Source organism: Amblyomma mixtum, chromosome 5 (genome assembly GCF_055824585.1).
Source record: "Amblyomma mixtum isolate Tamu chromosome 5, ASM5582458v1, whole genome shotgun sequence".
NCBI lineage: Eukaryota > Metazoa > Arthropoda > Arachnida > Ixodida > Ixodidae > Amblyomma > Amblyomma mixtum.
Window position 1 is genome coordinate 171200462 of NC_143016.1, and position 9236 is coordinate 171209697.

Genomic DNA, 9236 nt, shown 5'->3' on the forward strand with positions numbered 1-9236 from the left:
AGATAATATTCGCCCAATTGCGCGAACTTCAAATTTAGTCAAATTAATTGAAAGGTTAGTGCACAGTCGTCTCACAAAACATGTTCGGGATGTTAATGGCCTTAGCTCAGCACAGATTGGCTTTCGTCGCGGATGCTCTATATGGACCGCGCATGTGGATCTAGAGAGTAGAATCCGGCTCTCGATACGCAGAAGAGAAGTTTCAGCTTTGGTGACTCTCGATGTTGCAAAAGCCTATGATAGTGTAGAACATACTATTTTACTTAACAGACTTGCGCAGTTACATCCTCCAATCTACATTTATGCATGGATATCTGAATTTCTAAAGGACAGATACTTTTACTACGCAGAGGGTACCCTATGTTATAATACTTATCAATCAAGAGGAATGCCGCAAGGTTCGGTACTATCACCGCTGCTCTTTAATATTTTGGTAAATGACATCCCCATCTGTCCTGATATAACAGTTTTTGTGTATGCAGATGACATAGCTTTTTTCGCCTCGGCCACGGATATCCATTCCCTTTACCAGATTCTGCAGGGATATTTGGACGCTCTTGGAGTTTGGTTGCACCGTATTAATTTATCCCTCAATGTTAACAAATGTGGCATACTGGTATTTCCACCAGACACGCATTTGCACATTTCATAAGCCCATCACTCCTATCTGATTCCGCAAGTGGAATCTGTTACATATCTAGGTGTTACCATCCAACCTTAGATTGGAGCCTTCATATAAAGAACAATGTGCGTAAAGGAGAACGCGCTCTAGGCCGGCTGACACGAATCGCCAATAAAAGTTTTGGGATGCGCCGCGACACATCATTGTTACTACACAAAGCTTATGTAAGACCTATACTTGAATTCGGTCGCATTTTGTTCTCTGGTAGCGCAAACTACAAGGCTCAACCCTTAATCTTACTGGAAAGGCGTGATCTACGTCTCTGCCTTGGTCTCTGTGAAGATCTGTGAGAAGATTGCAGGTCTTATTTTAAACAAACACAAAAGTACAAACAATAAACGAGGCGGCTTTTATCGGAAAGGAAACCAATTTCAGTATGAGCGAGAAAAAAGGAAAGGAACAAGAGAGCAACGCAACAACACACGGGAAAAACACACGGGGGAACAGAACAAAATGCTTACGAAAAATACAGGAAAAAGAAAGTCAAAGAGGACAGTCACACTACTTGTCTCTTGTTCGAGCAACGTGCGGGGAGGACTGGCTGGGTGTCGGGCAGTCAGGGAGTCTCTGGGTGTTCCAATGTCGATCCAACGCTACCGCAGCGTCAGCGTCCGTGGCTCCCAGCACAGTTCCCAGGTCTGGTATCCCGGAAAAGCCACGTAGGCACCAGAGGCGGCCTGTGTGGAGCAGCTGACGGATGGACGGAGAAGAGTGGCGCCTGAGCCTGGTGGTTGAGGTTCTCGACGATGGATGTCCAGGTCTGGTGGCCCGGACGTCTGCGGCTAAGGCCCAAGCCCGGAACTCGGGGAGCCAGCAGAACTCGTCCACGTCTGTCGCCCACCGCGCTCTTCTCTTCTCTGCCACGTAATCCTCTTCGACCTGTCCCGGCGTACCCCTCCGCACGCGCTCCTCGTGCTTTGTCTTCTTCTCCTCACGAACGCCGCTGGGTGGCGCTATCTCCTTACAGAAGGCCCCCTCTTCGGAAGTTTTTTCCAAAGGAACGAACTCAACTTCAGGAGAGCGACACCAGACGCGTTCGACGATCGCAACACAGCATACCGCACCACAGCGCGCACACTACACACCACACACAATACGACGGTCGTCAATGTTCGAAGCGTTCACAGACATTCGCACACACAGCACAGAGAACACATGGAAAGTCAACGTAAAGCGTCCATAGAGGGCGACGAAACACGGAAGCCATAAAAAGTAGGTAGCGGAGACTTAAAAACAAACATGAGCAAACACAGACAATACAAGAACAGGTGTGGGCTAAATTCTTCTGTATTCCATTCTTCACATCAAACCACTTCACCGTCCCGAGAACTTTTTCAGCTAGTACTTCCGTTTTCCTTTGTGAAACCGTTTTCTCCAAACCGACCTCGGTTTCCACCATGATTTTACATGTTCCCGTCCTACGATGTTATTCACTCTGTTCTTCCTTGCCTTCGACACAGTCCGCTGACACATATCACACGATCTGACATAACTCTTTATGTCAGCCTGTACACCGGGCCAGTAAAACTCACTGAGCACCCTTGCTATTGTTTTCCGTATTCCTTGATGGCCGGATAATGCATTCTTATGCGCCAACTTAAGGACTTGCGTGCGTAGGCCCTTCGGTACCACCGCTTGCTCAACGACTTGGCCGGGACACACTTGGTATGTCCGGAAAAGAACACCGTCATCTGTATCAAAAGAGTGGGCGGTCTGTCCCTTGCCACGAAATATTTGCCCCAACTTCGTGCGACACACCTCTAAGGTCGGGTCTTCTTCCTGTTTGAGGCGAAACTCCGGCCGTGACAAGCGGAGTGTGTTAAGAGTGGGGCTTTTGCTACTCTCTGAAACCTTTGCTTTCACCGTAAGAGAAGGAACATCGACCGCACCCGTAATGGCAAGGGAAACAGCCTGATCAGTGAGAACTGGCGGGTCAACCGAGAATGGAGGTTTAGCGCCAGGGACATTGCCTATTATGATGTCGTACAGGGGTGTAGACAAGCACCGCGCGATGGCCTTACCCGAAAAGTATGGTGAGGAAATCACCACCTCCGCTTCCGGAACTTCTACACGGGTCCCATTAGCCAAGAATAATGTAGCCTTTTTCCCTGTAAGTGCCGCTGCCGGTACAAGGGACTCACGCACAACAATGCCGGTGCTGCCCGTATCCCGTAATACCGAACCAGGCTGGCCGAACACCTCACCGTGCGCTACGGGCATAGCAGTTTCCACCGGGTTGGAAGGACAGACCATCTCCCCCAACTGGCCCTCTACGCGCGTTACCACTGCAGTGCTATCGGGATGTGAATATCGAGGTGTCATGCAACAGGCGGACTCCTCACGGTCTCCTGGCCTCTTAGCTTTGCATGACTGGGCATCATATCCTACCTCGCGGCACCAGGTGCAATACGATTGCTTCGGCTTCGTCCGACAATCCACCGCCTTGTGCCCAGTCTTCTCGCAAAGAAAACACCGCAGGCGAGATTGTGAACCTGAAACCTCGTCCTTGGCTTTATTCATCGTATGCTCCCCTTGTTCTTTGAAGAACAAGTTATTTTGCCGCTGTGCTTCGAGAAAATGATCGGCAGCCTCCGCCAGCTTGGAAACTGTCTTGCCCTCCCGCTCACGTAAGAAAAGGGCTAAACGAGAATGACAGTTGTTCAGAAATTGCTCGCTCACGACCATCTCGCGAACCACCTCAGAAGTGCGGCCTTCTCCCCGCATATCGACCCAACGGTCAAAGAAACTAAACAACCTGGCAGCATATTGCGAGGCCGTTTCTCCATCCTCGGGCTTGCTCTGGCGAAACTTCTCTCGGTACCCTTCCGCGGTGAACCTAAACCTCTGAAGCAAGGCAAGCTTCGCTTTGTCATAATCCACGGAATCCTCAGGCGAGAGCCGACCGAAGACCCTAAGTGCCTCGCCGCCAAGGCACAAGCTCAACGCCGTTGCCCACTTTTCTTTTGGCCAACCCTGCCCCGTGGCCACATGCTCAAACCTCTTTAAGTAGGCATCGAGGTCATCCCGCGCTTCATTGAACTGCGGTATGAGGCTGTGCGGGTTAATGGAGCTGGTCGATGAGACGCTACGCTCTCCACGGTCACTCGGAGGATTTGCGCCACCCTCCTTGAGCCTTATTTGTAGCTGCAAGTTCCGCGCCTCTAACTCCAAGCATTCCTTCGCAGCCTCTCGCTCCGTCTCTAAATTCCGTGCCTCTAACTCCAATTTCTGCTTCGCAGCTTCACGCTCCGCCTCTAAATTCCGTGCCTCTAACTCCAATTTCTGCTTCGCAGCTTCACGCTCAGCGGCTCTCTCTTCCCGTGCCTTACGAAGCTCGTCCTCCACCCATGCTCGCAACTCCGCGCCGCACAAGCCCATGCGCTCGCCTAAAGCAACCAACTCTGAAGCGCTCATACTGTGCCTAAATTAACACAACAGGCAAAGAAATAAAAACCGACCTCGTCCTGTCGTAGTGGACGCCAAATTTGTGAGGATCTGTGAGAAGATTGCAGGTCTTATTTTAAACAAACACAAAAGTACAAACAATAAACGAGGCGGCTTTTATCGGAAAGGAAACCAATTTCAGTATGAGCGAAATAAAAGGAAAGGAACAAGAGAGCAACGCAACAACACACGGGAAAAACACACGGGGGAACAGAACAAAATGCTTACGAAAAACACAGGAAAAAGAAAGTCAAAGAGGACAGTCGCACTACTTGTCTTTTGTTCGAGCAACGTGCGGGGAGGACTGGCTGGGTGTCGGGCACTCAGGGAGTCTCTGGGTGTTCCAATGTCGATGCAACGCTACCGCAGCGTCAGCGTCCGTGGCTCCCAGCACAATTCCCAGGTCTGGTATCCCGGAAAAGCCACGTAGGCACCAGAGGCGGCCTGTGTGGAGCAGCTAACGGATGGACGGAGAAGAGTGGCGCCTGAGCCTGGTGGTTGAGGTTCTCGACGATGGATGTCCAGGTCTGGTGGCCCGGACGTCTGCGGCTAAGGCCCAAGCCCGGAACTTATATATCTATGGCGATGTGGGTGTCTCCGACAAGCCCATGTGACTTATGCGGGGACGTTGAATCTGTGGAACATTTCCTGCTCTACTGTCCAAAGTTCGCACTTCAGAGAAAGATTTACCTGGAGGTCCCTCTCTCCAGGTCAGGGCTCCCGTTATCTCTGCCAGTGTTGTTATCGTTCGGAGCGAGCGCCAAAGGATTTGCATTGGGTTCAATTGGTGGGAATTTTTTTATATTATTATTATTCACGCCAAAATGTTTTTTGTTATTTCACTTCAAATATTCTTCTGTCGTTTTTCATGAATACATTTTTCAAAATTCACGTTTGGCTCCGATATTTTGTCGTAATCCTCTGCAAATTTCCTTATGTATACCACTATACCTTGGCCAATCCCCCCACGTGGGTATGTGCCATTATATAGAGGTGAAGTAGAAGAAGAGGAAGACGAAGTGACGCCGCGGTGCACGAGATCGCTTGGGTTGGACTGGCCGCCTTCTGCGCTTCCCGCCGTTCCGCTCGCCGTTTTGTGTCGCCCGCCGTGAACACCACGCCCTGTACCATTTGTGCAGAAACCCCCGTTCACTTGGTGGATGTGCGGATTTGCTGACGTCTTGACGCTTCGAAGCCGTACACTTCCAATATTCACCATGCCTGAAGATTCTCCACAGCCGCCAATCCTCCTGCCGCACACACCTGCCGCACAGCCGCCGACAGTCGTCTGCGCTGGAGCTTTGCGCCAGCGCGATCCCGCTGTCTTCAGCGGTAGCGGAGACCACGAAGTCGAGGACTGGTTGGCCTCGTACGAGCGGGTCAGTACCCACAACAATTGGGGCGACCCTCTAAAACTGAACAACGTCATTTGCTATATCACAGACGTTGCGAATCTGCAGTGTGGTACCGCAACCACGAGGCTGACATCACATCGTGGTCCGCCTTCAAGCGGAATTTCGCCGTGTATTTGGCCGGCCTGCGGTGCGCAAGCTGCGTGGTCGGGCGCAGCTGCCTGGTGAAGATTTCACCAGTTATATTGAGGATGTGGTGGGCCTGTGCAAGCGTGTGGATGATTCGATGTCCGAGCGCCCCAAGATCGACCACATAGTGAAGGGCATTGACGACGACGTGTTCCAGATGCTTCTGGCCGAAAATCCAGGAACCGTCGTCGACGTCATCGCACACTGTCAGAGCTACGACGAACTCCGCAAGCGCCGTCTCCTCACTCGCTCTCCACTCCCGCACCCGGAGCCTCTGGCCGATTTGCAGTCCGACTCCGACCAGTCGCTACTGCTGCCCCAGATCCAGCAGTTCGTTCGCGAGGAAGTTGCTCGACAGCTGTCTCTCGTCCACCCGAGTCCTGACGCACCATCTCCTCTTGTGCCTTCGCTGCAGTGCGTCATCCGCGAACAAGTGGCCGAAGCTCTTCCTCCTCTACCAGAAGTTCCTTCCATCCCTCATTTGACGTAAGCCGGCGCCGCAGCACATTATCGCCAATCCACACCTGTGGCGGCGCCCTTGACGTACGCCGCCGTGGCTGCCCGGCCTCCGGCGTAAATACTTCGTCAGCCTGTTCTGCGCCCGGCACCAGCCCCACCAGCAGCTCCGCTTCATCCTCCCCCTTCGTCACATTACAACCCTTGGCGCACACCGGACAATCGTCCTATATGCTTTTCGTGTGGCTTCCCCGGACATGTGGCCCGCCACTGTCGTCGCCGCATGGTCGCCCCTACAGCGGTTGCGCCTCCTGCCTGCTCACATCAGCTGCTCCGTTCTGTTCCACCTCCGGAAGCCTACGCCACTGACGATCGTCCGTATACGACCCGTCGATCGCCGTCCCCACGTCGCCGTTCACTTTCACCAATGCGCCGTCGCCCTACATCTGCTGACGAGGGAAACTAAATTCCGCAGTTCCCGAGGCAAGAACTGCGTGCTCTTCAAACAGCTCAAGGCGTCAACTTTCTCCCGCGAACATTCTATTGGTTTCAGTCGATGGTTTTTCTGTGTACGCGCTTGTCGATACGGGTGCTGCTGTGTCAGTGATTCATGAGAGACTGTGCCGTCGGTTACGAAAAGTGACATCATTTTCTGGTTTGTCGCTTCGGACTGCTACCGAAGAGAGGATCGCACCTTTGGCCACATGCACAGCGCGGGTCGTCATTGCCGACATATTGTACAGTGTTGAGTTCGTGGTCCTGCCGAATTGTTCCTACGACGTGATTCTCGGGTGGGACGTTTTGTCAAAAAAATAACGCCGTGATAGATTGCGCCCGCGCTGAAGTAGAATTTTCTGCATTGTGTGACGAACCGGCCGACAACCACCATTCCCTGTGTCCGCAGAAGATCACCGTAACTGAAGACGTCGACATTGCTCCGAAGGCTGCAGCGCTTGTATCCCTCTCGCGTCCTGCCACAACCGCCGTCACCGTTTTATTTACGCCGTCGTCTTCCTTCGTCCATCGCAAAAACCTGACGCTGCCGTCTGCTGTTCTCGATGTTCACGGAGGTCTCGCGACGATGATTATCTACGATCCGTCTCCCTACCCGCTTATCCTGCTACGTGGCGAGTCTCCTGGTTCAGTTCAACCTGCCCACCTTCTCTCTAACCTGGATGCCCCTGTGACCTCCCGCAGTTCCTCCATCAATGCTCTTCATTCTGATTCAGCACCTGATCCGTAGCCCGACGCCTTCTTCCAAGCCGCCATAGACGACGCTCTTCCTGCCGCCTACCGGACGCAGCTCTTAACTATTCTACACACGTTTCGGTCCTCTTTCGACGTCGCCCACACTCCTCTAGGCCGGACATCCACCGTCGCTCATCGCATTGAGACCGGCTCTCACCCGCCTTTTCGCCAGCGGCCATACCGTGTATCGGCGGCAGAGCGCCGCGTGATTAGCGAACAAGTTGAGGACATGCTGCACCGTGGTGTCATCCGTCCGTCTCACAGCCTTTGGTCTTCGCCGGTGGTACTTGTCAAGAAGAAAGATGGTTCAATCCGACTTTGTGTCGATTACCGCCGCCTCAACAAAATTACCCACAAGGATAATTACCCTCTTCCCCGCATCGACGACGCTGTTGATAGCCTCCAAGGCGCTGAGTACTTTTCGTCCCTTGACCTACGTTCCGGCTACTGGCAAGTACCGATGGCTGCACCTGACAGAGAAAAGAGAGCATTTGTTACAGGCCTCTACGAGTTCAAGGTGATGCCGTTCAGTCTGTGCAACGCTCCCGCCACATTCAAAAGGATGATGGATAACATCTTGCGGAAGTTCAAATGGCAGACCTGCCTCTGCTACCTGGACGGCATTGTTGTCTTTTTCCACCGATTTCACCACACACCTCGCACGCTTAAAGCAGGTTTTGACTTGCCTGACTGACGCCGGACTGCAGCTGAATCTCAAGAAGTGCCAATTCGGAGCTCGGCAGTTGACCATCTTGGGGCACATCGTCTCCAAGCAAGGCATTCTCCCTGCCCCGGCCAAGCTCCGTGCTGTGGCGCAATTTCCTAAGCCGGTTTCGCTCAAGCAACTTCGAAACTTCATAGGATTGTGCTCTTATTTCTCAGAAGAGCAATAAGATCTGGCGCTTCGTACGCAATCTGGCGCTTCGTACGCAATTTTAAGGCGGAAGCCTTTAATGTCTCATCGTTGTAAGCAGCAGTTGTCGACAGAAAATGTCACGCTTTTCAATTGGTGGAAACGGTCGTGACGTCACAGTGCGGGAATTTCAAACGGGGCCAATTGTACTTTGGCTAGTAACCATGCAACCAATTGAAGGGATGGTATAGTGATGCTCCAAGTAAGTGGGACTGAGCTTAGTTAATTGCTTAATTATCCAATTAGCTTAATTAGCTTTACTAGTCAGGCCATATAAATAAATAAAACCGAATAAGAAATTGGTCGAGCTCAGGAATCGAACCCCGGTCTTCGGCGTGAGAGACGAGCATGCTATCCACTCCGCCATGCCAGCTCGATGGTTTGGAATGAACAAAGGCGCGTCTAGTGAATACGGTGTCTTCACTCACTCTCATCCTCCTCCATTCTCTTCCGGCGAGGTTTAGGTGTCCACCGACAAATGAGTGACAGATACATTTCCTTTCCTCAAAAACCAATTTACCGACGAGCGAGGCGCAGAACCGGATGGGCGATGGCGTTCTATGGACTCCTTGGAAGACGCTGTCGCGTTCCACTCTTAGGGGCGAAGCTTAACATCTTAACCACACATCAGTGACCAAACTCTAGGTCAAAAAAGTGCCCCCCTGAATTTTGTGAGACAGTTACTGCGTAATTTCCTTTCCTCAAATACAATTTTCATTTTCTTCATTACGGCTCCTCTTTATCTATCTTCTTTCACTCCCACTTCCTCCCTTCCTCTACGGTGTGGTTCAGGTGTCCACCGAGATGACAGAGAATTACTGCGCCATTTCCTTTCCTCAAAAAGCGCTGCGTTCAAAGGGCAAGGCATCCGCAGAAACGGGTGGTGGGGTTCCGTTGACTCCCTGGCAGCGCTACAACGCGCTGTCGCGTTCCACTCCTAGAGGCAAAGCTT

The 9236-nt window shown here is 52.1% G+C and overlaps 1 long non-coding RNA gene across 1 annotated transcript; it reads right to left on the reverse strand.

Moving 5' to 3' along the window:
• Positions 1-1008: 1008 nt before the first annotated feature.
• LOC149344685 (uncharacterized) lies at positions 1009-5078 on the reverse strand. Its single transcript, XR_016283216.1, has 2 exons — positions 4141-5078; positions 1009-2066 (listed from the first exon to the last, which is right to left on the reverse strand). It is a non-coding gene; the product is annotated as an uncharacterized LOC149344685 (long non-coding RNA).
• Positions 5079-9236: the final 4158 nt, after the last annotated feature.